The 19,147-nt window shown below is 49.7% G+C and overlaps 1 protein-coding gene across 8 annotated transcripts in view; it reads right to left on the minus strand.

The window, feature by feature from the left end:
• CAMTA1 (calmodulin binding transcription activator 1) overlaps positions 1-19,147 on the minus strand; it is a 1,702,014-nt gene that overhangs the window by 205,762 nt on the left and 1,477,105 nt on the right. The gene's annotated exons all lie outside the window — the stretch shown is intronic.

Genomic DNA, 19,147 nt, shown 5'->3' on the forward strand with positions numbered 1-19,147 from the left:
TTCTGTACAAATAATAAAGTGAACTGAAAGGTGACAACCATTACCAAGTATAGACAAACAGATCACAGGGGTCTGATTCTGGTTCATACTGGGGGGGGATTTACTAAAACCGGAGAGGGAGAAATCTGGTGCAGTCGTGCATGGGAGCCAATCAGCTTCTATCTTCAGCTTCCTCAATTAAACTTTAACTAAAAAACCTGGAAGCTGATTGGCTTCTGTGCCTGCACTCGATTTTGCACTCTCCAGTTTTAGTAAATCAGCCCCATAGTGTCTCTTAACCAAAAGAATAGAATTGCAGCTTACTGGTCCAGAATGTAGTAGCTGCATTCGTTTTCTTTTTTTAACACATTTTTTTCCCCTTTATTTTAACCAGGTGATCCTGCCATTAAAAAGGACCTTCAGTAATTGTTTCTTCTTTCCATCTATTAAATCTTCTTCCCTTGTTGTAATTTTAACTTTGGATGGTAAAACCGTTTTTTTTTTCTGCCAGTAAATCCCTTATGCAGTGGAACCTCAGAGCATAATCCGTTCCCTGAGAATGCTTGTAATCCAAAGCACTCGCATATCAAAGCGAGTTTCCCCATAGAAGTTAACCACTTAACCCCTGGACCATTATGCAGGTTAAGGACCTGGCCCCTTTTTGTGATTCGGCACTGCGCCGCTTTAACTCACAATTGCGCAGTCATGCGACGTGGCTCCCAAACAAAATTGGCGTGCTTTTTCCCCCACAAATAGAGCTTTCATTTGGTGGTATTTGATCACCTCTGCGTTTTTTATTTTTTGCGCTATAAACAAAAATAGAGCGACAATTTTGAAAAAAATGAATATTTTTTACTTTTTACCATAATAAATATCCCCCAAAAAATATATAAAAAATATTTTTTTCCTCAGTTTAGGCCGATACGTATTCTTCTACATATTTTTCGTAAAAAAAATAAAATCGCAATAAGCGTTTATTGATTGGTTTGGGCAAAAGTTATAGCGTCTACAAAATAGGGGGTATTTTTATTAATATTTTTTTTTACTACTAATGGCGGCGATCAGCAATTTTTTTCGGTACTGCGACATTATGGCGGACACTTCGGACACTTTTGACAAATTTTTGGGACCATCAGTGCTATAAAAATGTATTGGATTACTATAAAAATGCGACTGGCAGTGAAGGGGTTAACACTAGGGGGCGGGGAAGGGGTTAAGTATGTTCCCTGGGTGTGTTCTAACTGTAGGGGGGGGGGTGGACTGACATGGGGAAATGACTGATCTTCTGTTCATACATTGTATGAACAGACGGTCAGGATTTCTCCCCCCTGACAGGATCGTGAGCTGTTTACACACACAGCTCCCGGTCCTCGCTCTGTAACGAGCAATCGCGGGAGCCAGGGACGAGCGGGGGGCGCTAAGAGAGCAGACGTTATTGTACAGGCTCTTGCGCAGGGGAGCCGACCTGCCACCGTGGAACTGCGGCGGCAGGTCGGCAAGTAGTTAATGGAAAGGAAAATAATTTGTTCCACATTGACTTCTATGGCATGCAATACCGCATGTGGCCAAAGGAGGGGGGGGGGGGCGCCGGAGAGACTGAGAAATACTCAGAGATCATTCAGCAGCCCTCGGAAACCCCCGGGAAAAGGGAGTATTTTAGAGTGATTCCAAACAGCGCCGAACGGCTCCGATCGGCTCCGGCGTCCCCACACATCTGGCCAAATGACCGTGACCGGACCTGATCGCCGCTGGAGTCCCGTGATCGGTCCCCGGAGCTGAAGAACAGGGAGAGCTGTGTGTAAACACGGCTTCCCCGTTCTTCACTCTGGCGGCATCATCGATCGTGTGTTCCCTTATATAGGGTATCACAATCAATGACGTCACACCTACAGCCACAACCCCCTACAGTTAGAAACACATATGAGGTCACACATAACCCCTTCAGCGCCCCCTTGTGGTTAACTCCCAAACTGCAATTGTCATTTCCACAGTAATCAGTGCGTTTTAAAGCAGGGGTTCACCCTATCAACGCAAAAAAAATTTTTTTTTCTTTTACCATAAAATCAGGCATTGTAGCGCGAGCTACAGTATGCCTGTCCCGATTTTTTTACCCCCGTACTCACCTTGTACTCGTACATCGAAGATACCGGGGAATGGGCGTGCCTATGGAGACGGAGGATGATTGACGGCTGGCTCTGGCGCGTCACGCTTCTCCGGAAATAGCCGAAATAGGCTTGGCTCTTCACGGCGCCTGCGCATAGCCTGTGCGCAGGCGCCTTGAAGAGCCGAGACCTACTCCGGCTGTCTTCGGGGAGAGTGACGTGCCAGGGCCGGCCGTCAATTATCCTCCCTCTCCATAGGCACGCCCTTTCCCCGCGGGAGCCGAAATCTACAATGTACGATTACAAGGTGAGTCCGGGGTTAAAAAAATCGGGACAGGCATACTGTAGCTCGCGCTACAATGCCTGTCTCGATGGTAAAATCAAGTCAGTGAGGGTGAACTACCGCTTTAAATGCATTTTTTGCTGTGAAAATGACAATGGTCAAAAAAATTAAAAAAATAAAAATGCAATAAAACTATCCCCTATTTTGTAAACGCTATAAATTTTGCGCAAACCAACCGATAAACGATTATTGCGATATTTTTTTACCAAAAATAGGTAGAAGAATACGTATCGGCCTAAACTGAGGACATTTTTTTTTATATATATTTTGGGGGATATTTATTATAGCAAAAAGTAAAAAATATTGAATTTTTTTCAAAATTGTCGCTTTATTTTTGTTTATAGCGCAAAAAATAAAAACCGCAGAGGTGATCAAATACCACCAAAAGAAAGCTCTACTTGTGGGGAAAAAAGGACGCCAATTTTGTTTGGGAGCCACGTCGCGCGACCGCGCAATCGTCAGTTAAAGCGATGCAGTGCCGAATCGCAAAAACTGTCCGGGTCCTTTAGCAGCCTAAAGGTCCGGGTCTTAAGTGGTTAAAGGACCAAAAGGGAGCAAATTTAAAATGAAAAAAGTACTTTTAGTTTTTAAAGGTTATTCTTATTAGAGATACAGCCCCCCCCCCCATCATTAGGTAGAGATACCCCGAAACAGTATGGAAATCCTGACCTGTTACAGTTCAGCAGATTTGTTGTGTCCTCCACTTTCTTTCATACAGACTGCAAACATTCCAAAATCCTATTAGTGGTGTGTGTCTGCCATCTAGTGGTCATTTTCCTAACTGCAGGGAGAATAGTCACACTAGTGGCTCTCAACCTTTTTTGTGACCAAGGCATACACATCTCCCAACTTTCTGTGATGGGAATGAGGGACACCTATTAGCAAAAGTGTGCAGGCATAGGACACACACCCTGCCACACCCCCCTTAAAGAATAATTGTACAGAAAAAGATTGATTAAACCCACAAGTCCTTTTTTTTAATCACTACTATTCCTTTATATTGGCTTTTACAAATGCAGCAATTTAGAAATTGGATGAAAGGTTTAGCGCTGGGAAATACTTTTTGAAAGCTAAATAGTGCATTTTATATACAACTCTATAGATCAGACCAAAATGAGGGACAAATGAGGAGGAATGAGGGACAGAGGGACAGTCCCTCAAAATCAGGGAGAGTTGGGAGATATACCAAGACACGCTACATTCTTCCAAAATTCTCTGAGCCACAACTATAAAAAATAAAGTTTATACACACACCACAATAAGTTGTGGAGGGGGTTAGGGGAATCTGAAGAAGACTTGGTAGCCTTGTAGGAGATGAGGTTTATGGAGGGGGCTGAGAGCACTGTGGGAGGTTGGGGGGCACTGTGGGAGGTTGGGGGGCACTGTGGGAGGTTGAGGGGGCACTAAAGGAGGTTGGGGGCACTGTGGGAGGTTGAGGGGGCACTAAGGGAGGTTGGGGAGCACTGTGGGAGGTTGGGGGGCACTGTGGGAGGTTGAGGGGGCACTAAGGGAGGTTGGGGAGCACTGTGGGAGGTTGGGGGGCACTGTGGGAGGTAGGGGTGTTGAATATAATCGATGCATCGATGCATCGCGATTCGGGGGCCCCCGATTCGGCATCGATGCATGTGGCCCCAATAATCGATGTCGGGTGACGTCATCCCGACTTGCCCCGCCCCTCCCGGGAGATCGCTCCGAGCGCGTCTAATAAAATACCCATTTTGCATTAAATGCCGCTATAATACACTATATGGCCACTGCTGCATGTACTTTTTAAAATACACAGTGTTTCATACTTATATTGCTGTCTGTATATTCCGGAATCCTCTCATGTTAGCTCCGGCCCGCCTCTCAGCTCCTACGTCTCAGCCCCGCCCGCCTCTCTTCTCATCTGATAGCTATAGTACAGTCGGTGGGCGGGGCTGAGAACTCCCACTGAAGTCGGGAAAGAGGAGAACGAGTGGTGAGAGGCGGGCCAGACAGGACAGTCACATGTGCGGAAATACAGAGAGCAGCACACACACAGAAACGAAGGTATGAGAAGCTCACTGTATATATTTTAAACAGCACATGCAGAAGTGGCCATTAAATGGTTTAGAACGGCATGTATTGCAAATAGGGGATTCTTAATTACAGCAGTATTCTTTCTCCTCCTCCATGTGCTCTATGTTGACATTTCTCTGGTGTCCTAAGTTTGCACATTCCATTGTGTTAACTCCTAGTGTGCTGGAATGTGCGAACTTGGGAAGTCAGGGAAATTTCAACACAGGAAAAACTTTTTCTAGTAGAAAAAAACACTGCGCAGAATACAGAAAAAGTGCTGCCAGGTACCAAAAATTATAGATACAAATTTAAAGCTAAGTGAAAAAAAGGGGAGGTACAGCGCAAAAAACTAATGTAAAAATTGAAAACCTGCACATGAGGCGCAGGTTGATATGTTAGTGGTAATGAATTGATGACACTAGAAAAAACAAATATATATAATCAATGGTTATTGGATGTAACATATGAAGGATAAACCCAATAATTATGACATATAGCTGGGAAATCTTCAGATAGTGCAAGAAAAAATTCTCTCAACAATACGTGCCAAAAGATGAAAATCATTTAAAGAAATCCAAATAAATATGGTGACGTATGAGTGGGTGAAAAAAATCCACAAATAATGATCAAGTGAAAAGCTGTTGAATTATGTTGCCAGTATATAATCAATGGTATAATCATATATATAATCAATAGTTATTGGATGTAACATATGAAAGATAAACCCATAATTCAACAGCTTTTCACTTGATCATTATTTGTGGATTTTTTTCACCCACTCATACGTCACCATATTTATTTGGATTTCTTTAAATGATTTTCATCTTTTGGCACGTATTGTTGAGAGAATTTTTTCTTGCACTATCTGAAGATTTCCCAGCTATATGTCATAATTATTGGGTTTATCCTTCATATGTTACATCCAATAACCATTGATTATATATATTTGTTTTTTCTAGTGTCATCAATTCATTACCACTAACATATCAACCTGCGCCTCATGTGCAGGTTTTCAATTTTTACATTAGTTTTTTGCGCTGTACCTCCCCTTTTTTTCACATTCAAATTTCAACACAGACAGTACAGGGAACTTGCTGTGAATTATAATCCCTCCAGACCTCCCAGCAGCCACATTTGTATATTCCTGTACCCTGTAGTGCACTAATCACTTTTTATAGTGGAGTTCCACCGCTTTTTAGTTTAGTAAAAGTCAGCAGCTACCAAAAGTGTAGCTGGTGACTTTTATTAAACCGACACTTACTTGTCCCACGGTCCAGCGATGCGACCGCACAGAGCCCCATACCTTTCCCCGCTCCTCTCCTCAATGCCATCATATCTACTGTGGGCACCCGGCCATGATAGCTTACGGCTTCATGGCCAGGCGCGCACTGTGATCTGCCATTGGGCCAGCCAAACTTCTGGGACCTGTGTCCCAGAAGATCGCTGGCATGGAGGGGCCACCTAGGGCGACAGAAGGAGTCACCTAGGCAGCCAGGACAGGAAGTCCCACTAAAAAGAGGACCCCCCCCCAAAAAAAATGATATGCCAAATATGGCATGTCAGGGGGCGAGGAGTGCTTAAAGGAGAAGTTCCACTTTTGGGTGGAACTCCACTTTAAGGGAGTGAGGTTATTTTTATTTAAAAGCAGAGTTCAGTAAAAAAAAACACATTAAAAGTCAGCAGCTACAAAAAAAAGTATCTTCTGACTTTTAATAAAAAGACACTCATCTGTCCCACAATCCAGCGATGTTGCCACCCGAACACTCCATTCTGTCCACGGCGCTGGCAATACTTCTGTGAGCATCCGGCTGTGACAGCTTGCAGCTTCACAGCCAGGTGTACATGTCTCACTGCGCTGTCCTGCATAGCTGGGCAATCTTCTGGAACCTGTGATGTGTCTCAGAAGATTGCGGGGAGGAAGGGCCACCTAGGCGGCCCAAGCGGAAGTGAGAGCTCGTCGGTAATCGTGATGCATCGTGATGCATCGCCGAATCGAATCGAATCGTGGACTTGATAATCGTAATCGCATCGAATCGTGAGACGAGTGAAGATGCGCAGCCCTAGTGGGAGGTTGAGGGGGCACTGAGGGAGGTTGGGGAGCACTCTGGGAGGTTGGGGGGCACTGTGGGAGGTTGGGGGGCACTGTGGGAGGTTGAGGGGGCACTGTGGGAGGTTGAGGGGGCACTGAGGGACATTTTTGGCAGGCTGGGGGAACAGTAAAGTAATAAAGGATCTCTAGCAGGCTAGGGAGCACTGTAAGAGGTTGGGGGCACGGTGGGAGGTTGGGGAGCACTGTGAGAGGTTGGGGGCACTGTGGGAGGTTGGGGGGGGCACTAAGGGAGGTTGGGGGGCACTGAGGGAGGTTGGGGGGCACTGAGGGAGGTTGGAAAGCACTGTGAGAGGTTGGGAAGCACTGTGAGAGGGTGGGAAGCACTGTGGGAGGTTGGGGAGCACTGTGAGAGGTTGGGGGGGGCACTGTGGGAGGTTGGGGAGCACTGTGGGAGGTTGGGGGGCACTGTGGGAGGTTGGGGAGCACTGTTAGAGGTTGGGGGGCACTGAGGGAAGTTGGGGAGCACTGTGAGAGGTTGGGGGGCACGGTGGGAGGTTGGCGAGCACAGTGAGAGGTTGGGGGGCACTGTGGGAGGTTGGGGGGGCACTGTGGGAGGTTGGGGGCACTGTGGGAGGTTGAGGGGGCACTAAGGGAGGTTGAGGGGGCACTAAGGGAGGTTGGGGGGCACTGTGGGAGGTTATGGGGGCACTAAGGGAGGTTGGGGAGCACTGAGGGAGGTTGGGGGGCACTGTGGGAGGTTGAGGGGGCACGGTGGGAGGTTGGGGAGCACTGTGAGAGGTTGGGGGCACTGTGGGAGGTTGGGGGGGGCACTAAGGGAGGTTGGGGGGCACTGAGGGAGGTTGGGGGGCACTGAGGGAGGTTGGTGTGACGGTATCGGTATGATATCCCCGCCAAGCATTCCCTCCTCTCCATACAAGAACATCACAGGATTCCCCACACATGAGTCAAGACTGGATGCTGGAACCAAGACACTTTATTGACACAAAAACTCAGCTTATATGTGGTTACAGCCTGTTAGGAACGCCCCCCTCACACAGTGGGGTTTCCCATACAGATTATAGGAGACAAGTCGGAGCCGACCATGCAGACACGTTTCTTTAGATAAAGACATCAGGGGAGTTAATTAATACACTGAAGCAATCAGAATAATTAACATACTACTTCTCTAATCATTTAGCCTGATGATACAATACACATCTTTTAAGGGTAAACACAGATCTTCTTTACACAACACAATAGATCAATTAACCTTTAGAATAGTGAGGGGACATTAGCACGTCAATAACCGGTCAGAGGAATGAATCACACATGAAATTCCTTTCTACCTCTACAGACATGGCTAGCAGGGAGCAGTACACTGAGACATATAGGCAAATGTATCACAGTTGGAAAGCACTGTGAGAGGTTGGGAAGCACTGTGAGAGGTTGGGAAGCACTGTGGGAGGTTGGGGAGCACTGTGAGAGGTTGGGGGGGCACTGTGGGAGGTTGGGGAGCACTGTGGGAGGTTGGGGGGCACTGTGGGAGGTTGGGGAGCACTGTTAGAGGTTGGGGAGCACTGTTAGAGGTTGGGGGGCACTGAGGGAAGTTGGGGAGCACTGTGAGAGGTTGGGGGGCACGGTGGGAGGTTGGGGAGCACAGTGAGAGGTTGGGGGGCACTGTGGGAGGTTGGGGGCACTGTGGGAGGTTGAGGGGGCACTAAGGGAGGTTGAGGGGGCACTAAGGGAGGTTGGGGGGCACTGTGGGAGGTTATGGGGGCACTAAGGGAGGTTGGGGAGCACTGAGGGAGGTTGGGGGGCACTGTGGGAGGTTGAGGGGGCACTGTGGGAGGTTGAGGGGGCACTGAGGGACATTTTTGGCAGGCTGGGGGAACAGTAAAGTAATAAAGGATCTCTAGCAGGCTAGGGAGCACTGTAAGAGGTTGGGGGCACGGTGGGAGGTTGGGGAGCACTGTGAGAGGTTGGGGGCACTGTGGGAGGTTGGGGGGGCACTAAGGGAGGTTGGGGGGCACTGAGGGAGGTTGGGGGGCACTGAGGGAGGTTGGGAAGCACTGTGAGAGGTTGGGAAGCACTGTGAGAGGTTGGGAAGCACTGTGGGAGGTTGGGGAGCACTGTGAGAGGTTGGGGGGGGGCACTGTGGGAGGTTGGGGAGCACTGTGGGAGGTTGGGGGGGCACTGTGGGAGGTTGGGGAGCACTGTTAGAGGTTGGGGGGCACTGAGGGAAGTTGGGGAGCACTGTGAGAGGTTGGGGGGCACGGTGGGAGGTTGGGGAGCACAGTGAGAGGTTGGGGGGGCACTGTGGGAGGTTGGGGGCACTGTGGGAGGTTGAGGGGGCACTAAGGGAGGTTGAGGGGGCACTAAGGGAGGTTGGGGGGGCACTGTGGGAGGTTATGGGGGCACTAAGGGAGGTTGGGGAGCACTGAGGGAGGTTGGGGGGCACTGTGGGAGGTTGAGGGGGCACGGTGGGAGGTTGGGGAGCACTGTGAGAGGTTGGGGGCACTGTGGGAGGTTGGGGGGGCACTAAGGGAGGTTGGGGGGCACTGAGGGAGGTTGGGGGGCACTGAGGGAGGTTGGAAAGCACTGTGAGAGGTTGGGAAGCACTGTGAGAGGTTGGGAAGCACTGTGGGAGGTTGGGGAGCACTGTGAGAGGTTGGGGGGGCACTGTGGGAGGTTGGGGAGCACTGTGGGAGGTTGGGGGGCACTGTGGGAGGTTGGGAGCACTGTTAGAGGTTGGGGGGCACTGAGGGAAGTTGGGGAGCACTGTGAGAGGTTGGGGGGCACGGTGGGAGGTTGGGGAGCACAGTGAGAGGTTGGGGGGCACTGTGGGAGGTTGGGGGGGCACTGTGGGAGGTTGGGGGCACTGTGGGAGGTTGAGGGGGCACTAAGGGAGGTTGAGGGGGCACTAAGGGAGGTTGGGGGGCACTGTGGGAGGTTATGGGGGCACTAAGGGAGGTTGGGGAGCACTGAGGGAGGTTGGGGGGCACTGTGGGAGGTTGAGGGGGCACGGTGGGAGGTTGGGGAGCACTGTGAGAGGTTGGGGGCACAGTGGGAGGTTGGGGAGCACTGTGAGAGGTTGGGGGGCACTGTGGGAGGTTGGGGAGCACTGTGGGAGGTTGGGGGGCACTGTGGGAGGTTGGGAAGCACTGTTAGAGGTTGGGGGGCACTGAGGGAAGTTGGGGAGCACTGTGAGAGGTTGGGGGGCACGGTGGGAGGTTGGGGAGCACAGTGAGAGGTTGGGGGGCACTGTGGGAGGTTGGGGGGGCACTGGGAGGTTGGGGGCACTGTGGGAGGTTGAGGGGGCACTAAGGGAGGTTGAGGGGGCACTAAGGGAGGTTGAGGGGGCACTAAGGGAGGTTGGGGGGCACTGTGGGAGGTTATGGGGGCACTGAGGGAGGTTGGGGGGCACTGTGGGAGGTTGGGGAGCACTGAGGGAGGTTGGGGAGCACTGTGGTGGGCGAGGGCTCCCTAGCAAGCTGGGGGGGGGGGGGCACTGCGAGCTACTATGGGAAGGTTGGGGGGGGCGATGACTTAGGGTTGCCCCCTTTTCTTCAAGCCAAACCTGAACACTTTAGCGGCCTGGGAGGCATTGTAAGGGTCCTTTCACACTAGCGGCCCGTTCGTCCGCTCATTACAAGTCCGTTAACGCAATTGTAATGAATCCCTATGGGATTGCGTCCGTTAGCGGATGGAGCATCCGCTAGCGTCCGCGTCAGTCGGGATCCGGTTTTCAGAACGGAAGAAACCCTATTTTTCTTCCGTTCGGCGGAACGGATCGGATGCAGACGGACAGACGGTCCGTCTGCATCCGGTCCTCCATAGGGGAGAGCGGAGCAGAGACAGGGCAGTCTCTGCACTGTGTGCGGGGACCGCCCTATCCGCCGACAGCTCAGCGGGGATCCCCGCTGAGCTTTGGCGGACACACGGAGCGGACCCAGAAACGGTCCGCTCCGTGTGAAAGAGCCCTTAAGGGATCTGCAGCTGACTGGAGGCCAAGGAGAGGAAAGGCCTGGTTGCTCAGAATCACTGCATTATAATATGATGATATGCCGATGCATGCTTTTCAGTTCTTTTTAATTAAAATTTAAAAAAATGGGGCTATTTATTAAAACTCCTATGTGTAGTCAGGTGTGTGTCCCTGGGGGCCTCCAAGGCAAACAGCGACCTGTTCCCTCTCTCTCATCTATTCCTCATACAAGGCTGCACTTGATGAGCAGATATAAGAAAATGCTTTCAATGATACTAACAGACCAATAGGGGCAAATAGGAGATGATCATTGTTCGGGATTACACTGCGTTTCCTGTATTTCCTCCCACTGTATACTGCTGTGGCCAATAAGAATTTATCTGTCATTAAACCGACTACAGAAACTGCATCTGATTGGTTACTAACTATATGTTGCACATCATTACTGCTCTTTGTATGGTGTCATTGAACAAAGTCATCTGTTTTCTCCAAGACTTCATTCAGCTGATATATAGTACTGTATGTGAAATAAACTTTATTTTGCTACAACACTGCCATCATGTGGCCATTTTTTGTTATTGCATGCCGAGCATTTTGTTTCCAGGTATTTTGACCGAAATAACCAAACAGAGTCTAATTTCACTCTACAAAGGGCTCCCAAATTATTTCCTACCCTAAAATGTAGCAGGATAATTACGAATTTGTCCACATACATCTGTACATTATTTATTACAGGTATTTATAGCGCCAACAAATTTTCAGCGTCTTACATATACAGTAAAACCTTGGTTTGAGAGTAACTTGGTTTGAGAGCGTTTTGCAAGACAAGCAAAATGTTTTAATACATTTTGCCTTGATATACAAGCGACGTCTTGATATAAGAGTAGCGTCATGTCACAACCGAGTATAAAAAAGAAGAGAGGAGACTCTAAGGGGCAGATTCTCGTAGATCGCCGCATCTATGCGGCGGCATAACGTATCTCATTTACGTTACGCCGCCGCAAGTTTTACGGGCAAGTGCTTGATTCACAAAGCACTTGCCTGTAAAGTTGCGGCGGCGTAGCGTAAATTCCCCGGCGGAAGCCCGCCTATTTCAAATGATCCGGGTAGGGGGCGTGGATCATTTAAATTAGGGGCGTTCCCACGCCGAACGTACTGCGCATGCGCCGTCCCTAAAATTTCCTGATGTGCATTGCGCTAAATGACGTCGCAAGGACGTCATTGGTTTCGACGTGAACGTAAATGGCGTCCAGCCCCATTCACTTACGCAAACAACGTACATTTTTACATTTCGACGCGGGAAGGACGGCCATACTTAACATTGACTGCGCCTCATATAGCAGGGGCAACTATACGCGTCGCAAATCTAACATAAACGTCGTAACTTCACTGCGTCGACTGCGCGTACGTTCGGGAATTCGTGTATTTTGCTAATTTGCATACTCGATCGGGAAAACGACGAAGGCGACACCTAGCGGCGGAAAAAAAAATAGCATTTAAGATCCGACAGCGTAAGAGCCTTACGCCTGTCGGATCTAATGGTTATCTATGCGTAACTGATTCTAAGAATCAGGCGCATAGATACGACGGCCCAGATTAGGACTTACGACGGCGTACATGGCGTTGCGCCGTCATAAGCCCTTTCAGAATCTGGGCCTAAGTGAAGCAATATGGTTACATTTAATGAAGGTACAACATTTAGCAACTTATTGCTACACTTAGAGGCGCCTCTCTTCTCTTTTATACCCTGTAAAAAAAAATGCTTTGATATACAAGTGCTTTGGATTACAAGCATGTCTCTGGAACCAATTATGCTCGCAATCCAAGGTTTTACTGTGTATTGTACACTATATTGTCAAAAGTATTGGGACGTCCGTTTTGAAAACAAAAAGTATTGGAACATCTGCCTTTACACACAAACATGAACTTTAACTACTTAAGGCCCGCAAGGATTTACCCCCTTAATGACCAGGCCATTTTTTGGCCATTCGGCACTGCGTCGCTTTAACTGACAATTGCGCGGTCGTGCGGCGTGGTTCCCAAACAAAATTGGCGTCCTTTTTCCCCACAAATAGAGCTTTCTTTTGGTGGTATTTAATCACCTCTGTGTTATTTTTAATTTTTTTGCGCAATATAAAAAAATATATATATATATATTTTACTTTTTGCTATAATAAATATCCCCCACAAAAAAAGTAAAAAAAAAAAATCTTCCTGAATTTAGGTCGATACGTATTCTCCTACATATTTCTGGTAAAAAAAAAAAGTGGCGACAATTGATGGGCACAGTGGCGACAATGGCATGGCACAGTGACTGCGTTTGGTATGGCACAGTGGTGACAATTGATGGGCACAGTGGTGACAATGGCATGGCACTGTGGCTGCGTTTGGCATGGCACAGTGGCGACAATTGATGGCACAGTGGCTGCATTTGGCATGGCAGAGTGGCGACAATTGATGGGCACAGTGGCGACAATTGATGGCCACAGTGGCGACAATTGATGGGCACAGTGGCGACAATGGCATGGCACAATGACGACAATTGATGGCATGGCACAGGGGCGATAATTGACGGCCACAGTGGTGACAATTGATGCCACAGTGGCTGCGTTTGATGGCATGGCACAGTGGTGACAATTGATGGGCACGGTGGCTGCGTTTGATGGCATGGCACATTGGTGACAATTGATGGGCACGGTGGCTGCGTTTGATGGCATGGCACAGTGGCTGAGTTTGATGGCATGGCACACTGGCTGCATTTGATGGCATGGCACAGCGGCGGAGTGGGGCCAAAATCCCTGCTGCAATGTGTGCAAACCTGGTACAGAACTACAGGAAACTTATGATCTCTGTAATTGCAAACAAAGGGCTCCGTACCAAATACTAAGTTCTGCTTTTCTGATGTATGAAATTCTCATGTCGTGGAATAAAATGCGAATTCATTATTTAATAATCCTACAATGTGATTTTCTGGAATTGTGTTTAGATTCCGTCTCTCACAGTGGAAGAGAACCTGTGATAAAAATCTTGATTTAGGAAATACTCTGTCTATGTGCTGCAGATGTGTTCACTTGAGGAGTGTGCGCTGAGGACATCTGGTGGTCATACGCAAGTACAACATGATAGGAATGGGTATTTAAAGTGATTGCAAAGGTTTGTTTAAAAAAAAATAACAAACATGTTATACTTACCTAGGGTTGCCACCTGTCCGGGATTCACCCGGACAGTCCAGGTTTGGAATCATGTGTCCGAGTTTCAGACTGCCTGAAACCCGGACACATTATTCAGACTGCTCTCAGGGTTCTTAGAGCACCCCTTACATCAGAGTTCCCCTTTACACCAGAGGCCACAGTGTTCCCCCTTACATCAGAGTCCTCAACGTACATCAGAGTTCTCAGTGTTCCCCCTTAGATCCGGGTTCCCAGAGCATCCCTTATGTGAGAGTCCCCAGAGTTCTCCCTTATATCAGAGTCTGCAGAGTCCCCTCTTACAGTGTAAGAGAACTCTGCAAGTTCACTGTGCCTATCAAGCGCAGCCACTGTGCCCATCAAATGCAGCCACTGTGCCTATCAAAAGCAGCCACTGTGCCCATCAAGCGCAGCCACTGTGCCCATCAAGCGCAGCCACTGTGCCCATCAAGCGCAGCCACTGTGCCCATCAAAGGCAGCCACTGTGCCCATCAAGCGCAGCCACTGTGCCCATCAAACGCAGCCACTGTGCCTATCAAACGCAGCCACTGTGCCCATCAAGCGCAGCCACTGTGCCCATCAAGCGCAGCTACTGTGCCCATCAAACGTAGCCACTGTGCCCATCAAGCACAGCCACTGTGCCCATTAAACGCAGCCACTGTGCCCATCAAGCGCAGCCACTGTGCCCATCAAACGCAGCCACTGTGCCCATCAAACGCAGCCACTGTGCCCATCAAGCGCAGCCACTGTGCCCATCAAACGCAGCCACTGTGCCCATCAAGCGCAGCCACTGTGCCCATCAAGCGCAGCCACTGTGCCCATCAAACGCAGCCACTGTACCCATCAAACGCAGCCACTGTGCCCATCAAACGCAGCTACTGTGCCCATCAAACGCAGCCACTGTGCCTATTAAGCGCAGCCACTGTGCCCATCAAACGCAGCCACTGTGCCCATCAAACGCAGCTAATGTACCCATCATATTTATTTAATCCACTGAGCATTCTATTTTGCTGCTTGCTTCTGGTGGGCACTAGTGATGCAACGGATCACAGTTGATCCGTGATCCGAACGGGTCACCCCCTTCGCATCGGCACACACTGTGATCCACGGATTGCCGCGGCTCCGGGGCTAGGCCGAAGCCGCGGCCTTTCCTAATGTTATGGCCGCAGCTCCAGGGCTAGGCCGAAGCAGCGGCCTTTCCTAATGTTATGGCCGCAGCTCCGGAGCTAGGCCATAACATTAGGAAAGGCCACGGCTTCGGCCTAGCTCCGGAGCCACGGCCATCTTGGTACACCCGGCGGCGGCCCTCCTCTCTGTTTACACCCACAGAGGAGGAGGAGGAGCCAGCACTCGTGGGACACACCGCTGGGAGTCATACTACCTGGGGGGGTCTGTCTGTACTACCTGGGGGGTCTGTCTGTACTACCTGGGTGGGTGGGAGGTCTGCCTGTACTACCTGGGGGGTGTCTGCCTATACTACCTGGGGGGTGGGGGGTGTCTGTACTGAGAGGGGGGGTGTCTGCACCGATGCGGGTGTCTGCACCGAGGGTTTTTTTTACTGAAGGGGGACTATAGTATGTGGGAGGGGGGGTGACACAATTTTTTTCTGCACCGGGTGACACCAACCCTAGTGACGCCACTGTAGTGGGGGAGATGTGGGTATTACAGTGGGGGGGGGATGTGGATATTACAGTGGGGGGGATGTGGATATTACAGTGGGGGGGTGTGGATATTACAGTGGGGGGGGTGTGGATATTACAGTGGGGGGTGTGGATATTACAGTGGGGGGGAGATGTGGATATTACAGTGGGGGGGGGGAGATGTGGATATTACAGTGGGGGGGGGGGAGATGTGGATATTACAGTGGGGGGATGTGGATATTACAGTGGGGGGATGTGGATATTACAGTGGGGGGGATGTGGATATTACAGTGGGGGGGATGTGGATATTACAGTGGGGGGGATGTGGATATTACAGTGGGGGGGATGTGGATATTACAGTGGGGGGGATGTGGATATTACAGTGGGGGGGATGTGGATATTACAGTGGGAGGGTGTGGATATTACAGTGGGGGGGTGTGGATATTACAGTGGGGGGGGGAGATGTGAATATTACAGTGGGGGGAAGGGAGATGTGGATATTACAGTGGGGGGGGGGGAGATGTGGATATTACAGTGGGGGGGATGTGGATATTACAGTGGGGGGATGTGGATATTACAGTGGGGGGGATGTGGATATTACAGTGGGGGGGATGTGGATATTACAGTGGGGGGGATGTGGATATTACAGTGGGGGGGATGTGGATATTACAGTGGGGGGATGTGGATATTACAGTGGGGGGATGTGGATATTACAGTGGGAGGGTGTGGATATTACAGTGGGGGGGTGTGGATATTACAGTGGGGGGGGGGAGATGTGGATATTACAGTGGGGGGAAGGGAGATGTGGATATTACAGTGGGGGAGAATTTTTTTTTTAGTTGCCGATCCGAAAAATTATGACTCCGAGGAACGATCCGAACCGTGAGTTTTTTGATCCGTTGCACCCCTAGTGGGCACACATGAATATGATGATGAGGATCAAGAAGTAGTACCTGGCTGCTATCCTTGGTGCTGCTGCTGGAGGTTCCCCATCGGGCCGCCATACATTCCTTTTCCCATCCTCTCTTTTCCTCCTCACCTCACGTCACATTTTCTGCTCTAGGGAGAAGATGATGCCGCACAGAGGAGAGTAGGCGGAGCATTAGACTCCGCCTCCGCCACTGTTACCCTTCCCTACGTGGATCAGGTCTGGCCGGTCATTGGCCGTCATGGGGGCACCTGTCACTCCCCTCCCCAGGCCAAGTAGCAATATTGCTGTGCCGGCGCCGTGCACCAGCAGGCCGGCTGCGGCGACGGGAGCTACATTAGTACAGGAGGACGGGTGGGGTTTTTTTTTGTGCTTTTTGCCACCCCCCTCCCCATGGCACCCATGGCACTTGCCATGGCTGCCATACCCTAGATACGCCACTGGGCGCAGGCCTCGCTCCCGGCCTCACTGTCTGAGAGTAAATTGTCACTGGTTGCAAGACGCCAGGCAGCGCTGGCCCTAACAACCAGTTCCGGAAAAGTAGTTACTAGTTAGTAGGGGGTGGCTGTATTGTCCCGGGAATGAAGGTGCCCGGGACACAGGACAGACATGTCAATTGCGGAGCAGTCCCAGGCAATCCGGGACACGTGGGCACCCTAGGCAAGACTAAGCCACGGCTCTATATGTGGATGGAGCTGTGGCTCGGGAGCAAGCCTGCCTGGGTGATCCCATAGCAAGCTGCTTACTCTGGAGGCACTCAGCAGGAGGGAGGTGCCAGGAGCGTCACCTTGGGATGCAAAAACAGGAGGTTTAGGCTTGCTCTGCGCAAAACCATTACAGAGCAGGTAAGTATAACATGTTTGTTATTTTACTGTAAAAAAAAACCTAAAGCTTTAACCACTTCACACCCGCACTATAGCCGAAAAATCATGCAGGCTGACAGCATGAGGAGAGAAGAAAGCCGATACCTGGCTTATGTTAAAGGGACATTAGTCCCAACAGTACTGCCAATCAGTGCCCACCAGTTTTGCCAATCAGTGCCACCTATCAGTGTCCATCACTGTCACATATCAGTGATTCCAATCAATGCCCACCACTGCCACCTATATGTGCCCATCAGCGCTGCCAATCAGTGTCCATCAGTGCCTCATCATCAGTGTTGGCAATCAGTGCCTACCAGTGCCCATCAGTGCCGCCTACCAGTGCCTATCAGTGTCGCCTTTCAGTGCTTCCTATCAATGCCACCTCTCAGTGCCGCCTATCAGTGCCACCGATCAGTGCTTCATATCAATGCCACCTCTGAGTGCCCCTCAGTACCGCCTATCAGAGCCCATCAGTGCCACCTATCAGTGCCACCTCATCAGCACCCACCAGTGCCGTCTCATCTGTGTCCTGCCTATCAGTGCTTCCTAACAATGCCACCTCTCAGGGCCCATCAGTGCCACCTATCAGTGCTTCCTATCAATGCCACCTCTCAGGGCCCTTCCGTGCCACCTATCAGTGCTTCCTATCAATGCCACCTCTCAGGGCCCTTCCGTGCCACCTATCAGTGCTTCCTATCAATGCCACCGCTCAGTGCCCCTCAGTACCGCCTATCAGAGCCCATCAGTGCCACCTCATCAGCGCCCACCAGTGCTGCCCCACTTGTGTCCTGCCTTTCAGTGCTTCCTATCAATGCCACCTCTCAGGGCCCATCAGTGCCACCTATCAGTGCTTCCTATCAATGCCACCTCTCAAGGCCCTTCAGTGCTGCCTATCAGAGCCCAGCAGTGCCACCTATCAGTGCTGCCTCATCAGTGTCTCCTCATCAGCGCCCTCCAGTGCCACCTATCAGTGCCCATCAGTAGTGCCTATCAGTGCAGCCTCATCAGTGTCTCCTCATCAGCGCCCACCAGTGCCACCTATCATTGCCCATCAGTAGTCCCTATCAGTGCAGCCTCATCAGTGCACATCAGTGAAGGAGAGAAAATACCTGTGTGTAGATAAAGATAAACTTTAGTACCGGGCGCTCGGAAAGGGCGCTCTCCATTCAATCTGAATTCTTCTTCTAACCCAACGACATTACAGCCCTGCAGAAAAGTATATCAAAGTCTGCTAATCCAACCCGCTATCAATATAATATCCACAGTCCCGTGATGTGATTATCCTCCTCTTTTGCTGTACCACATTTACATTTCTACATCAAAAAGTGTTTTTCATGTATCTTCAAATAGGTTCAATTTGAGTGGAAACCTGTTAAAAAAAAAAGTTCCGACGATAAAAGCGGAACATAAAAGTCGCTATTAACAAGAGACATGATTACCGCCACCGATTTCCCATCAAGATGCGCTAAGCGAGGCATGATTTGCGGATATAATTTTGCAATCAGTCACAAATATTCTGATTAGCCATGCTAAAATGGGTCGGGGTACAATTACACAAGTCCCATGCATTAGTGAGTGGGAAAATAAATTGATTTAATTGGTCCTTTGTCAGAAGCGAAGGATATTGCCTGCGTGCGGTAGGAATATTCAGCAGTATTATATTATCTTCTAGGCGAGAGGAGAATGTATCAACGCTTTTCTCTTTCTCTACATGTCGCAGGAAAGAAAAAGGTCTTTAAAGAGGCCCTGTCATGAACTGATAGAAGTGCTGAAAATTTGAGTATTTTCTATTGTTACTTGCAGCTTTTTCCCTTTCCCATAAACGTTCATTTATTCACTTGCACCGTGTCCTCGAATTGGATTTAATTTTTTGACTAGAGTCAATTCCCTGTCTATATATCTGTCTGTCTTCCTGTCTGTCTATCTATCTATCTATCTATCTATCTATCTATCTATCTATCTATCTATCTATCTATCTATCTATCTATCTGTCTGTTTCCGCTATCGATCTATCTTTTCAAATTCTCTATTT

The sequence above is a fragment of the Rana temporaria genome, chromosome 10 (genome assembly GCF_905171775.1).
Source record: "Rana temporaria chromosome 10, aRanTem1.1, whole genome shotgun sequence".
NCBI lineage: Eukaryota > Metazoa > Chordata > Amphibia > Anura > Ranidae > Rana > Rana temporaria.